A 20,671-nucleotide genomic window follows, 5' to 3' on the forward strand; every position below is an offset into this window, starting at 1 on the left:
TCTTGTCAGCAAGCACATCTTGGCATCAGCAATAGTCTGGGTTTGGTGTCTGCAGATGGGATGGATCCCAGGTGTGGCAATCTCTGCATGGCCTTTTCTTCAGTCTCTGCTCCACACTTTGTCCTTACTTTTTTTTGGGGGGGGGGGCGGAACAGGGGCAGTTCTGCTTTAATATTTTTGAGATGGGTGGGTGGCCCTATCTCTCAACTGGGGGCCATGCCTATCCACTGGATATCGTCTTTAAGGTTCTAACTCCCCTTTGTTGGCTATTTCAGCAAATGTCATCCCTGTTGTGTCCTGGGAACCTCTTGCATCCCTGGAATCTGGAACTTTTTAGTGGTTTCCCCCAGTTTTCCCATCTCCCACTACTACACACCTCCATTCACATTCCTGACCCTCTGTACTTCTCCCACTACTACTCCCACACCTGATCCTGTCCCTCTTTGTCCTTCCTTCTCCTCTCTCCCTCCCAGGTCTCTCCCTCCCTTTACCACCGGTGATTATTTTGTTCCCCTTTATAAGTAAGACTGAAGTATTTACATTTTGGTCTTTCTTGTTTTGAGGATTCATATGGTCTGTTAGTTGTATCATGGGTATTCTAAATTTGTTGGCTCTTCTCAGCTTATCAGTGAGTACATACCATGCGTGTTCTTTTGTGACTGTGTTACCCTCACTGAGGATGATATATATATATATATATATATATATATATATATATATATATGTGTGTGTGTGTGTGTGTGTGTGTGTGTATGTATATATATATATATGTGTGTGTATATATGTATATGTATGTACATATATACATGTATATGCGTGTATATATGTATATACATATATACACGTATATATATTTGGCCTTTTCTTCCTTTATTTCATATTCCCACCACAGTAACAATTCCTTCAATTTAAACTAAAAACCATAGACTTCCTGAAAGGATGGCAGTGGAGGAATGGTGGTGTTGCAGACAGAGGGAGAGGTGGATGGGCAATCAGCAAATAGTCTTGACTGGGCTCTTGAAGTTGCTGGCAGCTTGGAGCTGCAGCTGGTAAGCCATGGGATGGATCTTGAAACTATAGAGCCCAGGTACAAATTGGTTGGCAGGTCGCTTGGATCGGTACCCTAAATGCACCATGAAGAGCATGTGAGGGAAACCAGTGCCGAAGTATGCGCCATCCGTGTGTTGGAGTCTGGAGGACTTGGGGGTGTACATGTCCATGCACTTGGGGCAATAGAGCTTCACCATGGCCTCACCAGGAATGGCTGAAAGGCCAATGGGAAGCATCGGCTGGTTCTCACAGTACACACGAGGACAGTAGCCAAAGTCTCCCTGCTGGTACTTTTCCAACATTTGTGTGATGCCTCGGTTGGTGAGGATGTAGCAGGCGTGGATCAACCTGTAAAGCATCTCAGCTGCCTGTTCAATCAAGTTGCTCTGGTTAGGGTTGTCTTCCAGCTCTTCATCAGGTTCCAGGTCCAAGATCATGTCTAGAGCTTGTCGATAGTGAGGCACCTGCTCATTCAGTAACACAGACTTACCACGGATGCTATTAAAAAGATAGGTATATGGATGCTAATTACAGTTTTGTTGAAGAAATGGTTCACTGAGTATTACTTGAAATAATTAATTAAACTTTTTTTTCACGTCAACTTCAAGCGCACACACACATACACACACACACACACACACACACACACACACACACACACACACACAGTGGGGAGGGGAATTCTAGCCCTCAATACTACAGTCAGCAAACATGATCATCCATAGGAGGAAAAGAAAAAAGAAAAAAAAAAGAATAAAGTTAAGACTTTCTGTACTAAAATTGTAGGTATTTTCATAATAATATTTAAAATTTTCCGATGGGTAGGATGTACAGCCTCGGATTTCTAAAATATTCAACAAAAGAGAAAAACTACACTACACATATCTTATTGGGGCTAGGATAATAACAAAGCCAGAGAAATATCTTGCTACTCAGAACCAAGCTGGATGGAAACTGAAACTGTTCCTGAGGTACCACCAAATTAGTTATCTCCTTCATTTTCATGCTCTTTGTAAGCAGGGGCAGGCATGTGCTTGATAGCTTTATATATATTCAACACACTCATTCCAAAACAGAAGAGATTGTTAGCTACACAAAATGTGACACTTCTTCATCAAAATACACTTTCAAACAGAGCCAGGTAAAGTTTTCTGGTAAGAGTTTACAGAGTTAACACTGAGGTAGATTCTAGCATTCACACCACAGCATCCATGCCCTCACGAGCAAGATGGGCCTTTGCTTCCATTCTCCTAATTTGTACTTTCAAGGCTTTAAGTAGAGACTGCAATCTATCTCAAAGGAGAAGACCCTTGTGCCTGATTTCCTTTGTACCTTCAACCTTTTCTGTAACACCTTAGGCAGCCAGCACAGGATTGTACATCCTTCAGGAATATGTGCATTGCAGTTACTCAATCTTATCAGAGCTGTTTCAAACACCATGTGAAAATTTTCCTGAAACTCTAACATCAGGAGGATAGTTTTCTTCTTCCCTTACAATAAGGACAATGGTAATTTTTTCTTTTCTTCAGTAGAGAAACCCTGTCATTTGTAATTTTGTGCATGTAAGCCTCATAGTAATTCAATGTTTTATTATTAACATAAGTTATACTTATTTATTTCACTTTGACTTGTTTTCTAAATATCTAAACTTCATCATTTAAAAATATTGTTTAAATAGGGCAGGATATTTAGTTTTCAAAGTTTGATTTTAGTTTTTAAAATATTTCTGTTAATTTTTTTAAAGTTTCATATAATATTTTTAATCACATGAATCCACCACTCCTTTCAGTACATGCTTCCAGATCTATGTCTGCTCCTCAATATCATGTCTTCTCTTTTTCTTAAATAACTCATTAAATCCAATTTGTTCTTCCCTTCTATTCCTGGGTGTGTATTCTTCTACAGGAGCAAAGCTGACTTAGCAGGAGTTACAACCTTGAGGAACACTATTACTTCCTTCTTCAGAAGACATTAAATATCCATAGTGCCTCAGTTTGTATACAAGCTCATGGATGTCATCATGTGATGCTAAAATATTGACTGGATTGATCTTGTATGGATCTTTGGCAGATGACCACCATTATTTTGAGTTCATGAGTGGAAATATTCTATCAGTCCCAGAAAATATTATTTCGCTCCGGTCTTCCCACCTTCTGTCTCTTTCGATCTTTCCACCAGTTTCTCTGCAATGATCCCTGTGTCTTCAGGATGTTTAATGACAATGACCAATTTGTGGCCAGATATACATCACCAAACATGTCTTCCTGTCTGAGGAACTGTCCATTGATCCAGTCAGAATGGTAATGGCTACACTTATAACATAGACAATTGTTGCAGTTCATAGAATTCACAGCTCATGAAGACTTCCTCCCAGCAGCTTACATGGCCCCTTCTATAACCAGGAAAGCTAACCAACAGGGAGGAGCATCTTGTTAAGTAATAACTAGATTTCTTCATATCCTACACAAATATGTGTGGAGTCAAGATTATAAAATCAAAGAAATGTAATACTGAAGAGATTTGGGGGATGAAGATCCTCATATACAGTTGGTGGGAGTGCACATGGTTATAGCTAGACCAAATCAGTATAGTAGATCTTCAGAAAAATAGTCATACATCTGTCTAGCATATGACTCAGCTGTGGCACTCCAGGATATATGCAAAAAAATTGACTTCCATCTATACAAATATGTATTCCTTCATGTTCATAGCTTTTCTATTCTCAATGTCTAGAACATGGGAACAGCCTAGATGTCCTCAAATTGATGATGAATAATTAAAATGTGATGTCATAGAATTTTATTCATCTGGAAAGAAAAATCAAATTATAAAATTCAAACATAATGGATGGAAGATTTATATATATACATATGTATATATATATATATATATATATATATAGAGAGAGAGAGAGAGAGAGGGAGAGAGAGAGAGAGAGAGAGATCAATCTAGCAAAACAAATGTTCTCACATATATGTGGGTCTCAGCATTAAACCTTTACATTGATATGTTTAGTTGGAAATACATGTAGAATCCAGGAACTAGAAAATATCTTGGATGTAAAAACCAAAGCAAGTCCTCATGGGAGGAAGGATAGCAAAACAAAGCTGAAGTAAAAGGAATAGGGGACCTGTGGGAAGAGAGGTAAACCCTACCACAAGTGAGAACAAAAGGGATAAGACATTTCTCTGATTCTTGAAAATAGGGTTGAGTTATTTTGCTTCTACATCTTTTGTCTTAAGTTGTGGTTGTGGAATATTTGCTTCACTTTATTTTAAAATGCCAGTAGCTCTGAACACTGTGTATTATTTTAGCAGCTAGGTGTAATTTGATAGATCCATTAGGAATACTTTTTGCTTCTAGGCCATAAATGTTGACAAGCTTGCTAGTCAGCTCTTAAAATGAGCTGTGTGTGAGGTCACTGGCTTTTCAACCACTTCCAAATTCCTTGGTCACAGTCATCAAGCACTAAGGAAATGTGTGAAGAGTTAGCCTGAATTACAAGTATTAAAAGATGTATTACAAACTCTAAGCTATTTAAAGAACAAATACTGTGCTATTCAAAAGAACCCTACAGCTTGGATGCATTTTTGCAGTGTTTTAGTTTTACAGGGTATGTTTTTTCTGGCCCTTATTGAAAGTCAACAAATCAAAGGATTGGTTTCCAAAACTGATGTAAAATGAAAAAAAAAAAGGCAAAAAGTTACATTATCTGAGATATGAAGATTCTAAAGCAGTTTCATATTTCATAGTGTATTTTAATATTTCATTTATAGTGAAGATTATTAGTATTGCTATAGTAATTTTAAAAAATCTTTAAAGTGCTACCACACAGTTTAATTTCTTGTCAGCAGTAACATTAATTCACTTCCCATTTTGTCTCATTTTCAAATGGCAAATAATATTATTATTTTGATATTAATTTCTATATGCAATATTAAGTTGACTTTCAAGCTTTCAGAAGCAATAATAGGATAATTTATATTTTTGTGATTTGCCAAAAAAGAAAGAAATGATCCAGCAAAGAAGCATTTCTATAGAAAATTATTTTAATTCCTTTTATTCTACACTTGCAGAAGGACTGTACTCATAGCACACAACTCTCCTCCCCTCCTGATGCTGGTATGTAGTCCTGATTCTATACAAATTCTGTATGCACAATGACTTCTATGCCAAAAACTATGTTAAAGGGTCACCTTATCGAGGCAAGTATTAATAACAACAGGAAGGCTAGTATATCCATTGGACTTAAAATATCTATGATGAATTCATGTGTAATATCATCCAAAGTAGGGAGTACATGACAAAACAAGACATGGTTCTGGTGGTGTCAGACTTGATAAAACCGATGGGTTAAAGCACTGACTTTCAAGCATTCTGGCTTAAGGCCATTTTACTGACCCAGATTGTGCTTCTTAGGGAGGATAAGGGAGATGTGGTAAACCTTACAGTGTGAGCCCCAGAAGGAAGGGGAGACTGGATGTCCAATGAAGTATAGTAGGAATGTAGTGGTGGTAGCAGGTTGGAGAGGAGTGGTTTATTTTGGAGAAATTGGGGTGTTTAGTGAACCTGTGCTTCCTACAGCATCATTAGCTCAAGTGTTGTGAAGCTCATCCCTTGGAATGCATCAACACCTGCATATGCTGTGACTCTTAAAAATCTCAGAACATTTGTCTATGTGGACACATCCTTAAAGTTAAAAGCACTGCATTTTTTTTATTTTTTGTAAGGTTTTATTTTTATATGCAATAGAGAACAATGACTGATATTTGATAAGACCCTTTTACAAGAATGAAGAAACTTCTCTATTCCTAATAAGCATTGAACATTAAGTTATAAGTTTTAGGTTAAGGAATTTTGACACCCAAGTTACCCTTTGTAGTACACATTTCTTTTGTAGAGAATAGATTTTATTCAGGGTATGTGGACGGGAGGAGAGAGGAAAATAGAGACAGAGAAAGGAAGAGAGACAGAGAAAGGCAGAGAGACAGAGACAGAGACAGAGAAAGGCAGAGAGACAGAGAGACAAAGAGACAGAAAGACAGAGAGAGACAGAGAGAAAGAGGGGGAAAGGAAGAAGAGGAGGAGGAAAAGAGGAGAGGAGAGGAGAGGAGAGGAGAGGAGAGGAGAGGAGAGGAGAGAAGAGAAGAGAAGAGAAGAGAAGAGAAGAGAAGAGAAGAGAAGAGAAGAGAAGAGAAGAGAAGAGGAGTAGAGGAGTAGAGGAGAGGAGTAGAGGCCAACCATGAGCACATGCAGAGAGGGAATGGGGAGAGCAGAAGGAAGATGACAGAGCTAGAGCAAGAAGGCAAAGAGTTTTATTTTATTTTATTTTACACATTTCTATTAATACAACAATGTATTCTAAGTTTTTTTAAAGAAAGGTTTATTTATTTATTTTATGTATATGGATACACTGTAGCTGATCAGATGGTTGTGAGCCTTCATATGGTTGTTGGAAATTGAAATTTTAGGACCTCTTCTCGTTCTGGTCAACCCTGTTCGCTCCAGTCAACACTGCTTGCTCTGATTTATTTATTATTATACTTAAGTACACCATAGCTCTCTTCAGACAAGCCAGAAGAGGGTGTCAGATCTCATTATAGGTGGTTGTGAGCCACCATGTCGTCTGGGATTTGAACTCAGGACCTTTGGAAGAACAGTTAGTGCTCTAACCCACTGAGCCATCTCACCAGTCCCCATCCATGTTTTTCTATATGGCCCATGATAAAAATTCACTTGATTCGATTCTTACCATTAAAAACCTAGTACATTGTTTGGTTTGAAAGGTGCTTCCAATTTCAAAGAAAACATGACCAGAGAAATCAATATTATATTAGCTTGTGATAAATTGGAAAACACAACAAATAGATGATAAACATACAAAGAATATCTACAAAGAATTAAACACAAAAAAATCAATCGGAATGAAAAGCAATGTAAGAAATGTTAGCTGCTTTAGTCTAAATTTCAGAACTCTATAAACCAAGAAATACAGTTAACTTCTGCTTTCTAAAATACTTTTTGAGGCACTTTTTTCCATAGACAGAAGTCGAATATGATATACAATAATCACATGAGCCTTCTGAAACACAAAGCTATAAAACATAAAATGTCGAAACTCTGTTAAATAATCTTTACATCTTCACAAAGAGCATGTGAGAAGTGTAAAGACCTCAGGTAAGTCAGTGCCTCTGGTATTTTTTTTTTTTGTCCTTGCCAGTCATTGCTGTAGGTGACAATACAACACCCTCTGTCTATGGTTTCTGTGCCTGTGTATTCAGCACTATGTTCCTTAAAGTTATGGACCTTGGGAGTTGGAGGGACAACTGAGACAATGACACAGAATGAGCAAGTGGTGATGCAGCTTAGAACTTGGTCCCCTGCATCACTGTCTCCAGTAGATAATAGATAAATCAATGATAGATACATATGTAATATACAGGTAGGTTTATCAATATAGATCTTTTGCTTCACATGGGAAATAAGTATGATAATGTGAAACCAAACAAACAGAATAAAGAGATTCCTAATAAAGCCTCAATTGTTCTGAAGATGGGTGAGATGCATTTCAGTTTCTACTGGACACATCCAAGCATGTGGCTTCTTCCTGATTATTTAGTAGCAATTATGAGCAAAAGAAAAGTTTCACACTGCATCTTTTATTCTGTGATTAAATCGTAACCAAATGTGGGGTGTAGTCTTTTGTTAGGTGTACAACAAATGAATACCAAGACATGTTTGCCCTCACATTCTAGAGTGTTCTGAAACTTTGTCAATGAGTGTCTCACCTTGTGAGTTTCTGACCACATCCTTCATTTACTTCATTCATTCACTAGACACTTATCAAGATAACATGAACAGGAGGATTGTTTATTAATAAAACTGGAAAAAATAGTGGTACTCTTCATTGACAACTCAAAAATTTATCTAGTGAAATTACTTCGCACCTGAAATTCCTTTTCAACGCATCACCCTGTTACTGTGATATAGGAGTTCTGAAAAGAGTTAAACCTTCATGTGAATGGTGAGAATCAGTAAGAGCTACAAGCACAGGGAAAATTATATTTCCTAAGAGGCATTTTTTATGCCTCTTTAGTCATCCAATTCTATTTATCTACATTAAAAATCCTGGAATCAGTAAGTAACAATCTCTTTTGTGCCATTCAGAAGTTCTCAGACAACATATCAAATGATAAAGATACAATAGATGAGAAAGCTCATAAGCTCGGTGTTTTATCCTCTGCTATTTTAGCTCTTTTACTCTGCAGTGGGAAGAACCTTGGGAACCCACTGTTTTAGGAGATTCTGAATAAGCTTTTCACATTCTTCAGGAAAGACTGGGTCCCATCACACCACCTTGTTTGTTACCTTGTACTCTTCTCTTCATTTTTAAAAAGCTTCTGAAGAGTAGAAAGTGACTTCATTTTCCTAGTTTCCTGCCAACTTGACTAATAAGTATATTGTAAGATAACTAATTAGTGAATTCAAACAACCACGAGCTTGTGTCTATAATTCAGTTTTTACTTAAGTAGATAAACTGAAATAAAATTGAAAGCATAAGGAATTTTGTGATCATGCTTGTGTGCTTGAGTGTGCATGTTTGTAATAGCCTGGAGCTCTGTTGTTTAATAGTACTTTATTGATCAGAAAACAACAGTAAGGATTAGCTGCTCTGATTTTTCCTTCCTGGCAGGGGTAGCTAGATATCCTAGGTTTGCAAACTTATTGGCATGCTACTGCTGTGTGGTTCACTTGCTGTCACGTGGATTTCTAATGAAGTACATGCCTGAGGCAAAGCAGTTTTTCACAATCTAAGCATCGTCTTTTTGAGAAAGAACAGTAACATTGCATCATAAGTCTTATGTGATGACTTGCAACTTAGTTAACTTACAACTCAAGTGTCATTTTCTTCTACATTCCTCTACGCTCAAGATGTAAATGAATGACAACCTACATAGTGAAACACATCTGTAATCCCATCATAGGAAAGGCAGAAAGAGAAAGTACTAGAGGTTCAAACCCAACCAGGGCTGCATTGAGAGTCCTAAACCATTCAGACAGCTCTTTTATCCTTCTGGAGTTATCCAGATCCTTGATGCAACTTTAATCATAGGAGAGACAAATGACCCTGGGATCCACATTGTTGTCCATACAATGTCAATTCTGTCTGAGTGGAATATCTGATTCAGTGATCCGTGAGACCCCTTTCCATGAGGAACATACCAAGTTAGGCAGAGTTTTCATCAAAAATCACTTAGCAAAACAGCATATAGGAGAGAATTTGTCCCATCCCCCCTTCCTCCTATGGAGAGATTCACTTTGTCTTGGGATCCTTCACACAGCTTCTCCATATTACATTTGTCCAGTCAGATGTCTTTTGGGTTTCTTTTTATAATTAAACAACTGCATTACAATACAAGATAGAAAACAAAGAAAATGATCAGATCATAATGAAAAGATGGCTCTCATTGGTGACACTTCTCAGCAGTTGAGAATCAAGAATTCCAGCACCATGTGCTCTGAAGCTAGTGATCTTCAGATACAAACCCTTCTATAAGTACCTTAAGTCTGTGTGTAAATGACCTTAGGCAAGGGCTCACTCTATTAGGGCAGAACAAATTTATCCAGGTAGGATTTTGCCTGCTGCCTACAATATTAGTAACTAATAACAGGCTTTGCATATAGCCATAAACTATGTTTTCAAATATTAGATAATAGTAACTCATTACAAATTTCCAACAGCTAGATGGAAAGTTTATAGTACATAACCCAGGAATCACCCACCTAAAAATAAAATGTATTATATGACTAAAATAAATGTAGTGACCTTGTACAGGCCTGTTCTTATGCTTATGGATACACCTCTGAATCAGAAATTAGGTGGATCCCAGCATCAAGTCTTGTCAGCTGTCCAGTCCTGAGTCACAGGATTTGTCTGATTTGTGGCTCTCACTTCACACTAAGAGTAAAGCTGTGCTAGGCATGACTGTATAAGGAGGAACTCACATGAAAATTATCAGCATCTCTCTTCGGGCTTGAGATCATCAGAGAAGTTCAGAAAACTTCTATTTATTTCTCTTTTAAGTCAACTTGTATTATAGAAAAGGTTTTTGTTACACATTAAGAAATAAAATGTGATTCTGAGAAAGGATTATTGCTAATGTCTTATCTATAGAATATTAAAGATTAACTTGTATATCATATTATATAAGTACATAGAGTATGTATATATACATAGAGAGAGAGAGGCAGCACATATATGCTACCCCATTTCACACACACACACAGATGTATATGTTTGAACAACACATACACACACACATACAAACTTTAGACTCCTCCACTATGATCCTATTAATAAAGAAACACATCAATCTTTGAGGGCCATTAAAGAGCTAAGAAAAGTTTCCTTTAGTCCGTGACTCACATTCCACAGTTTTATGTAACATAAAAGACCAAACTTAACTAAAGGAATAAAAGAGATCAATTTTCCCTAAGCAACTTCATGCATTTTTAAGTAACACAATCCTGGGCAGCTAAAAGATTTCTGTGATTGATCTGTCATTATACTGAACATTTTTATTCACAGAAAAAATCAATATGAGCAGGTCATTAAGTTCCTTGAATAGATGCGTCTGTGTGGGATATTCTTCAGGAAGGATCATTTATGGTGTATCTGACTCTGCTTTGTACTCCATAACAGAAAACAAAAGGTGAGGTAGTTTTAATTCACTAATGGAAGCTTTCAAAATAAAAATGAAAGAGTGAATGCTAAGGATCTCCAATAAACACAGCCCCCATTTCTGCCTCTCTAGAATTATACAACCTATTGTATAATTCTGATTATACAATAATTATGTATGTAATATAATACATAATACACCATAAACTATATATACATGGAAGATTTCCATTTTTGTAGTTTTGACATCTTAACTTGTGTACACAAGGAGCCCTCAACAGGCACTGAATTACATGGTGTTGTGTGTTTTTCAAAACTGCAGGCTTTAATACAAGTACATTGTTGTCAAAGCAGTAAATAATAAAACAAGAGCCAACACAAAACTCTCACATGATAATGGTAGTGTTATACTGTTGAAGGTTTTTAATCTGAGGCTTTCAGGGAATTAGCCAGTTTTGTTGTTGTTATTGTTCATTTGTTGTTTGGTTTGGTTTGCTTTTTTGCTGTTTTGTTTGAAATAGAATCCATTCTTCTTCAACCACCTTCCTATATGTCAGGCATTTTCTTAGTAACAAAATGCTACAGTACACTCCACTAATTTCTAAAAGTTTAGAGAATTAGGTAACCAGCTTAATTCTAGTTAAGGTGGATGAATACTGTAATCAATAAACATTCTTTGTTAGGCTGTCCAATGAACGTAGCTGTGTGGTCCTGCTGAGTCTCTGTTGCACTGCCCTAGGTCAAAGACAGCCATAAACTTTGCTTAATTCTGAAGTGTGAACAGATTTGGTACTGATCCAGAACTCCTTCTTCTTAGAGTTATAGTCTCTATAAATTTCTACAGAGACATATATAAAGAAAGATGTTACACAATCCCAATAGCATTGTTGTAAGAACTTCAGCTTTGCCTACAGTTGTAGATGCTCAGGCAAGAAATCCAAACATTTACAGGAAGGGTGAGGGGGGGGGAAGGTAGATTGTTATATTTTAAGTTCAGCTGGGGTACATAGAGAGTTTTAAGCAAACCTGAGCTAACCTCTGCTTCCAAAAAGCCAAAAAGAAAAGGATAAGGACATAGAAGGGGAGGAAAATGGGGATTGGAGGAAGGAGGAGGGTAAACATCTATTCTTCTTTCCTTGAAGTAAAAAATTGTTGACAGTTCCTTATGTGTGTTTTTATGGTGTCTTTCTTTTCACCTACTCATTTACTTCTTCAGAAATGCAAACAGTGACTTTCTGATGTACAGCACACTATTCTTTCACTTAACACTCTTTAAAAATAATTACATTAATATTTGTAGACTGACACACAGTGTTACATATATAGATATTAATAACACTTCCCCATAATTTTCTTGTGAACTCCTAATGTGTAACATTTAAAAAGTTTCCAGATTTTCCAGCAAGAATATATTAAGTGACTATCCATATACATGTGAAATCATAAGCAACTTTGAAGTGAAAGAGTTTATCTGTTTATTAGACAGCAGTGGCTGACACCTTTGCATATGAATACTTGAAACATTGCTCTTCCATTATGTGTATTGCATCAACTCATACCCATATCTGCAATATTCGGGATAAATGTTTCCTCGTTCCCTAACCCTTCCTAGCAACACTGATTATATCAAAGCTTCTGATTTTTTAACATACTACACATTATATGTGTGGTATGTGATCATGTGTGTGAGCTTCAATATCTAATGAGACAAAATTCTCAGAACAATTTACCTCAGATCATTATATCTAACCTCGAATGACATTAAGATTTAATTCTTTCTCTTTTACTTTTTGGGAAGGTAATATCAATGACTTTCAGGGTTCATAAAATTTATCTGTGATCCTCTTCAGTTTCTCTTGCGATAGAGGGGGTGTTTTCTGTGCTTTGAACACATGGGACAAGTAGCTGCCCTGTGTAATTCAGGTTTAACTCTAATGTGGTTTTGCTCTTTTCAAAAGTGAAATGAAAACTCCCGTTTCTCAGAATTCAGAAAAAAAAGTGTGTGTGTGTGTGTGTGTGTGTGTGTGTGTGTATGTGTGTGTGGTGTGTGTGTGTGTGTGTATTCATCATGGTACAGTGTGTACACATCTTTGTGAGTATCAAGTCAACCTCAGATTGCTTTAATCAGAAGCCATTCATTTTGTTTTGTTTTGTTATTTAAATTGTTAGTTTGTTTGCTTGTTTGAGACAGGATCTGCCTCTGGGAACTGAGGTTTGGGTATTATACTAGACTGAAATAAGAGCAAGTCCTACAGACTTGTGCAGGGTGGTTCTGATGTTAAAGTCCTGTACCCCAGCTGGTTCCTGATCTAGCAGTAAAAATGCCAGTAGCTAAGTACTGGGCAGAAAGAAAGAGGTTGGACTTTCATTTCCCCAGAGGAAGAGATGCAGAGGAGGAAGCGTGTTCTCTTCATGCTTCAGAGAGAGAAAAGGTGACCGACCAGCCATGTGAGATCTCAGGTGGAGCCACCATAGTCTGCTTCTCCAAGTGGGAGGCTAGGATGTTGAGCTGAGACTAAAGGTAATTGAGCAACTGAAGCTGAGGACAGGTTGAGAGATGCTGAGGCAAGAGTATTGGGAAGGGCACATCAGCTGAGGACGGCTTAGAAGAACCCAGCAACTGAGCCAAAAAGGCAGATAGAGATTGAACAATGAGTTTGTCTGTGTTTTTCATCAGTGGACCCACTATTCTCTGGGCAGGGTCTGATGTCATGGTCTGCCAAAGCAGACCAAGAGAGTAAAGCAGGATAGCAAAAGCTCCATGCAACACAGATCTTCCTGTCTGCCTTCCCAGTACTTGGATTAAAATCAGATACCTCCAAACAAACAAACAAACAAATTATGTGGATTCTCAGGATATACTGCTGGTTTCTTGTCTGGGAGGCATTTTACCTAGTGAGCCATACACACATTTCCATTTGTGTGTGTATCAGAAAAGAGTGTATAAGCCATGCCAGAATAGATGTGTTGTAGTGGCAGTTGTAACCCCCTGATATCACTTTTTTGGTGTTCTTTCCCTTTAATGTGTGTTTCTGCGACTTCAGGTGTACTAAAGCCAGATGAGCCAACTGGAATAGCTTGGATCATTCAGAAACATTACACAAAATGCCAAACAGTGCAGTATGCCAGGAGAATGGAATACATAAATATTCATGATGTTGCCGAAGAGCTCACTCACTGATCCAAATTCATGTTACTGGTAGCCCCCAGGGAAACTAAACTGCTCAGCCTCCCTGCCTATTACTGAATATTTAAAGATCTTATCGAGATGCTGAGGAGTGATGATGGATGGAGCCCTTCATTTACATCCTTACTGTCTGAATATGGAAATTTTTGGTCCTCCACACTCATAGAAAGTATGACATTAGATTAAACAACATAATCACAACAAAATTCATAAAATATTTTATGCAAATGCAGAAACACAAAAGCTATCTCTTTTGCAAAAAAGAAAAAAAAAAGAATTCCTATGGTAAGATATCTGAGAATTCTATGTTTTGAATTGCTTATAAATAATAAATACCAGAGGATATAAATGATTTCTATGTTCACTTTTCTCTCTATTTCAAAGATGGTTGAGGCTGGGTTCAGTATAAGTATAAATTAGACTAAGACTGTTCATTCCCTTGCCTTGGAGTCAGGAGTTAATCTTACTGCACCACATTTTCCTTATCATTACTGAGCCTGTTCTCCAGTATGAAAGGCATTTGCTGTAATTATATTTAACATCATCCCAGAAAAATTCTGCTGTAACAGCTCCATGATTAATGTTACCTTGGTATAGCAAGATCAGCCAGAACAATAGCAAGTGTGAACTAAGAATAATTGGACTCACACATAAAGACCACCACACTCCTAGACTCATACCAGAATATGAAGATGTACTTAAAGAAATGTAACATATATATAGTTAAATTATTAAGGTAGCCATTACTGAATAATAGGATAATTTCCTGGACTACGAAAATCTATTTTAAACAATGAAATAAACAACAACAGTACTTTGATATGTCAGTAGACTCAGTAAATATTTAGGAACTGTGTTTATAATAATCCAAATTTGGTAAATTTGAGATGTCTTAATACCTGAATAAGGTCACATATATGATCTCAGTGAATAAATTTTAAGTTAAGTAATAAAAATATTCATCAATTGACTTCTAACAATGAATCTCAAAACTCTGTTAACATACATTGCCATTGTGGAAACTTGTCTTTCTGCCTGTAATAGTTTTATGTTGTCACTACTTAGGGTCCTTATGCAATAGATCTTAAATTCCAATGAGAGTTAATTGTGGTCAATATTAGATCAGTGCACATGGAAGACAGAAAGAGAGGTCCTTTCACAGAATGTCTTCTTCCTCTATTTGCAATTGGTTGCATTGAAAACGTTGTCTTTATTTTAATCTGAAGGCTTGCTTTTTAAAAAAAGTACAAACAAAAAGTTCCCTCTCCTGACTCTTACTTTGTTTGCTGTGAATATGCTTTTGAATTATTGGAAGTTTGTTCTGGTACTCTCTGGTTCCAGTGGGAAGGAAAAAAATCATTTTGAGAGTTGAAAACACCTGCTGAGAGACCGAGGGATTGATTAAAGAACATAGTATTTACCTCCATAGGATTATCAAGGAGAGAAAAGTTCACGAGGTATTTGCAAAAAGACCTCAAAACATATGTCTGTGTGCTGTGCTCATTAAGACCTTTGATGTTATTGCTATGTTGGAGCTATTCATTTCCCTACAGTGACCATTTTTCCTTAATGAACACATTATTTTATTTCAAACTGAAGGCATAGAATCATCAATGCTGAATTCTAGAGTTCTGCAAATAAGCTATGATCACATTATAAATAGCATAAATCATCAAAGTCTCTCAGTCTAAATTATGAAATAAAACTGTTTTTTGGAGTAAAATGGGAGAAGCAAAAGGAAAGCATGAAAAGTGACTTTTTTGACAGTTAGGTAGTGTTCCTCTGGAAAGATAGTGCATGGGTTACAACATCTGAAAGAAAGATCCTTTATGGTATTGGTTCTCAACCTGCCTAGTGTTGCAACCCTTTAGACACTTTCTGAAGTTGTAGTGACCTCCCAACTATAAAATCTTCACTGCTACTTCATAATTTTAATTTTGCTACTGTTATGAATCATAATATAAATATGTTTTCAGGTGCACTTAGGCTAAGCTTGTGAAAGGAACCTTTGACCACAGGTTGAGAACCACTGAGTTTATGATAATATGCGTGTATGATTGAAAAACCAGCATGTTAGTGAGAGAGATCATGGTGAAGGAAGACAGAAATACATATAAGACAGATAGACAGAGAAAAAGAGAAAGTAAGAGACTATGGAGAATGAGGCAAACCCAAATGGATTTAAGTCATAGACATTAGATCTGAAATTGGAAATTTCCTAGGAAAAAAAATACAAAAGAATAACATAACACAATATGTCTAGATGATGATGAAAATAATCACCACAACCACCACCACTATCGTCATTATTATTATTATTATCATTAGTTTAGGTTTTAACCTACAAAGCTCAGATAGCAAAAACAGAACACATTGAAATCAACCTGGGAAATACACATAGGCAACTCCAAGTTCACTCCAGTAGTAAGCATGGCAGCCAGGCTATAGAGGCAACCCTAGTGTCCACATATGATAATTAGATGAAAGAATTAACATATATAGAAAACACAGATACATACCCAAGGAAAGATAGATATGCACAGTACTCCATGGAAAAGAGAGATTCTGGTATTTAAACAAATCATGTAGAAAGGGATCATTATGAAAGAAGTAAAATGAACCAGGCATTGAAGCAAAGGATTGTGTGCTACCATTCACTTGTGGAATCTGGAAAAAGAGGCTCTTACAAGCATAGCGAGGGGCTATTCCCAGAGTGCAGAGTGCAGCTGCAGTGCAGAACCAGCTGAAAGAGTATAAACCCAAGTCAGAGCAGTAGGGGTGAGGGATGTGTTCTTGTGTGTGAACGCTCAATGAGGTCCCTCACACAGGTGCACCAAGTAATACTATACTACACTTTTTTTTTTTAAATCACCAAAAAATAGCATCCCATTCTACCCCAAGACATAAATGAATATTTACTTTGCCAATATACACTGAAAATTACAATGAAACTGAAATAATAAATATTTTTTATTTTATTTAATAGAAAGTACACATCCCAGATTCATTCCTTAAATTGATTAGCCTATAAATGCAACATTTCTATGATCTATGGTTTCTGCACTCAGTGAAATAAACTGCCTGTCACACAACAGCACTGTCAATTTGGTCTAGCAAATATTTCAGGTTCTTCCAATACTATTCCTTGTAGAGCTTTGACTATGACTTAAGGTGCATATTTTTAAAATTATTTATTTCAACTTTCATATCTCCTCAAGCCTTATTATTCTATATTTCTCTATGTTAACTGCCAATTTGTTTTATTTTCTTGTTTTTTTAAAGATTTATTTATTATTATATGTAAGTACACTGTAGCTGTCTTCAGACACACCAGAAGAGAGCATCAGATGGTTGTGAACCACCATGTGGTTGCTGGGGTTTGAACTCAGGACCTTTGGAAGAGCAGTCAGTGCTCTTAACCACTGAGCCATCTCTCCAGCCCTACCAATTTGTTTTTCTAACCTCTGGAAACTGGTAGGAGAAATGAGAAATGTGGTCAGAGTTTTGGAAGAGATGTTTCATTTATCCTCAGAGACAAGGAACTCTCTGTACTGGGGTGTGAAGTGTTTGATCAGTACAAACAAAGGCAGCTGTTCTTTCAATTGGAGGGCTGTAGCCACAGTCTGGTGATGCTGACAAGATGAGGGGGTATGGGTTCTTATCAGAATGCAGACAGACAAAATAACTGTGGGAGTGATAGGTCTTTATCCTTACTTTGTATGCCTTTCTGTAGGGATGCATCCTGCTCTCCTTGCCTCAATAATTTGTCCATACAAAAGTAAATGTACACTTCAGAGAGGCCTCTGAGTCACCATACATTTGATATGTGACATACTTTCACTGTGGACATGAGATAAAATATTTTCAGAGGCATTTTACACAGGGCCAGGCCAAGTCATACTACAAAAGGACAGCTGTCACCATTTGACAGCATTTTCTTCTCTGCATTGTTTTAATAAAGTAACACAAAATATCTACAATCTGGGCTTGCAGCAAAATACTCACAATGCTATGCAATTCTTTTTAAGCCATTGAGCTGACACTTTATTAAGGAAAATATCTTTCATGTATATGTGTCTGTATGCTTCTCCTTGGGCCTTCTAAGCAATCCCTCTTCTACAAAGTACACTTCTCCCTGTTAGGCTCTAAACTAATAAATAGCATTCTTAATTAATAATACATGTTGTGATCAAATATCATGGATGGGTATGTACATAGATAAACACTATTCTGTAAGTAACTTTGGTGCTAGCAAAGCTTGTTTAACTAGCCAGAATTAATTGGTTCCATGTCTGAAATTCTACAATATTTACATTATCCTACTTTTAACACACATTTTTATGCATGATGAAAATTGAGTGATTTCATTTTGGATTTGATAACATCTCTATGAAGGGAAAACATAGAAACTAGAGTCACAAAATGAGTTTAAGAAGAACAAATATATATTCCTTGATTTTATTTTGTCTGTGACCAGTTCTTTAATAGAGTCATACAAAATCTTTCCTAAATCAAGGAGAGACATATTAGTGGAGATACAGGAAGTATCCTTAATTGTTCCATTTTGGTCATTTCATGCAGTTCCATGTGCATGGGCCTTCCAATTTAACTCTTTCCCAAGCCTGACTTCCTTCCAGCATTTTCACTGACATTATTCAAGGTCACTCTACCAATATATCTCATGTTCAGTGATAATAGCAGGCACTTTTCTGGTTTCTTCTTTACCCAAGAAAGCTTATAATTCGCCAGAAATTAATATAAATAAGTTCATGGTTTTGATGTGTGTAAACCCAGAGTTGCTTCCTTCAGTGACAGAAATGAAAACCAGTCCATTCTCTGAGCTCTCCTGGGGCCTGCATTATTTCAACTCTGCAGCTATTGGCTTGCTATTCCTCTGCTTTCCTTTCTTTTACTATTGGCCATTTCAATATTTCTGTTACTTTAACCACTTACAATGATACTGATGATGGTGATGAGGACGATGATGATGACGATGGTAGTTGTGGTCATTGTAGTGGTGAGGGTGATGATTGGAGTTGGGGTTATACATAGATTCATATGTAGAGGTCAAAAGACAACTCTATCGATTCCTTTCTCCCTTTCCAGATTAACTGAGGATGGATTCCAGAGACTGAGTGTAGGTTGCCAGGTTTGTTCAGCAAGTGTCTTTCTCTGAAAAACAAACCTGCTGCTACTCTGCATACAGTTCAGTCCTTAATGCAAGTCACATTTACCAAATGAGGTTCTTCAAATACCACATCTTACTTTCATTTTAGTTTTTTTTTTTTCAGTATTTGAGCAGCTTTTCTTAGTTTACTTACTGATTTTGGATATGACTATCCATCACTATACATTTCAATTAATTAATTAATTAATTAATTAATTAAAAAGAAAGAAAGAAAGAAAGAAAGAAAATAACTCTAATAAGTATTTTGATTTTGTGTAATGGTTTAGGATCTGATAGTAATTTTATATAATATTTTTATATATGACTGTGTTTAAAACATTTTTGATAAGTCCTATATTCAAACTAGAAAATAATTTATTTTATAAATATTTTTTTCTACACAGTGCATAATTGGGAGAATACCGGGTATAAAAGCTTACATTTCTTATTTGTTTCTTCCATGTGTCAAAGTGACAAGCAAAATCTACAGTATCACATATGTTTACAGTGGTCTTTCTTCCAATCTTTTACTATCTGATCACTCATTACATTTTGAAAAATCATAGAACCTTAGAAGTAATAGAAATTAAAAACTATACTTTCTTAATCATAGTTGTTAATTATGAGACTTCTATTTAATTGGTGTGTACCAGTCACATAAAATTCTTTAACCTCAGAAAACAACAAAATACTAAATACAACAGAATAATTAGAAAAAGGAAAGGCATTGGTATAATATCTAAGTGTCATTTATACCAGATAGAACACATACAGAACATTTCCTGGACTTTTATCTTGACAATGACAGATGTGGCTATTGTAGTTTACATATGCTTGTTCCAGGAAGTGGCAATATTAAAAGGTGTGTTCTTGTTGAAGTAGGTGTAGACTTGTTGGAGTAGGTGTAGACTTGTTGGAGTAGGTGTGTCACTGAGTGTGTGGGCTTTCAGACCCTCATCCTAGCTACCTGGAACCTCTAGATTGGAACTCTGTTTCCCAGTAGCAGGCTTCAGATGAAGATGTGGAATTCTCAGCTCTGCCTGCTCCATGCCTACCTAGATCCTGCCATGTCTTGATGATAATGGATTGAACCTCTGAACCTGTATGCCAGTGCCAATTAAATGTTGTTTTTTTATAAGACTTGCCTTGTTCATGGTGTCTAGTCACATCAGTAAAACCCTAAGACAGCCATTGACTGATTTTTGTTTTATTTTGTTTTGGCTCATTTTTTGTTTTTGTTTTTGTTTGTTTTTGTATTTACAACTGTGTTTGTATTTTCACTCCAAACCTCAGTGCTCAAATTTAATCTCCATTGTACCTCAGGGAAAACAAGGGAATTGCAAGAGCTCATGAAGTACTGAAAGTGCTTTCGTCATGAAAGTATTCAGTCTGCTGTTAGTGGTCACTTCCAGAACACATGACTCTTTAGCCAAGCTATCACACAGGAAGCGCTTGACAGTTGTTGCCACTAACTACTTGGACTATTCCACCCTTTATAATTTAATAAATAAAAATCTTATCATTATGAATTAATCAATCTCAACCAATTTATTAGTACCAAAAAAGTTACTTTTTTCTCAATGAC

The 20,671-nt window shown here is 36.5% G+C and overlaps 1 pseudogene; it reads right to left on the reverse strand.

Moving 5' to 3' along the window:
• Positions 1–992: 992 nt before the first annotated feature.
• Positions 993–18,929, reverse strand: LOC116101238 (annotated as a pseudogene).
• Positions 18,930–20,671: the final 1,742 nt, after the last annotated feature.

This window comes from Mastomys coucha, unplaced genomic scaffold (assembly GCF_008632895.1).
Source record: "Mastomys coucha isolate ucsf_1 unplaced genomic scaffold, UCSF_Mcou_1 pScaffold21, whole genome shotgun sequence".
Classification (NCBI taxonomy): Eukaryota; Metazoa; Chordata; class Mammalia; order Rodentia; family Muridae; genus Mastomys; species Mastomys coucha.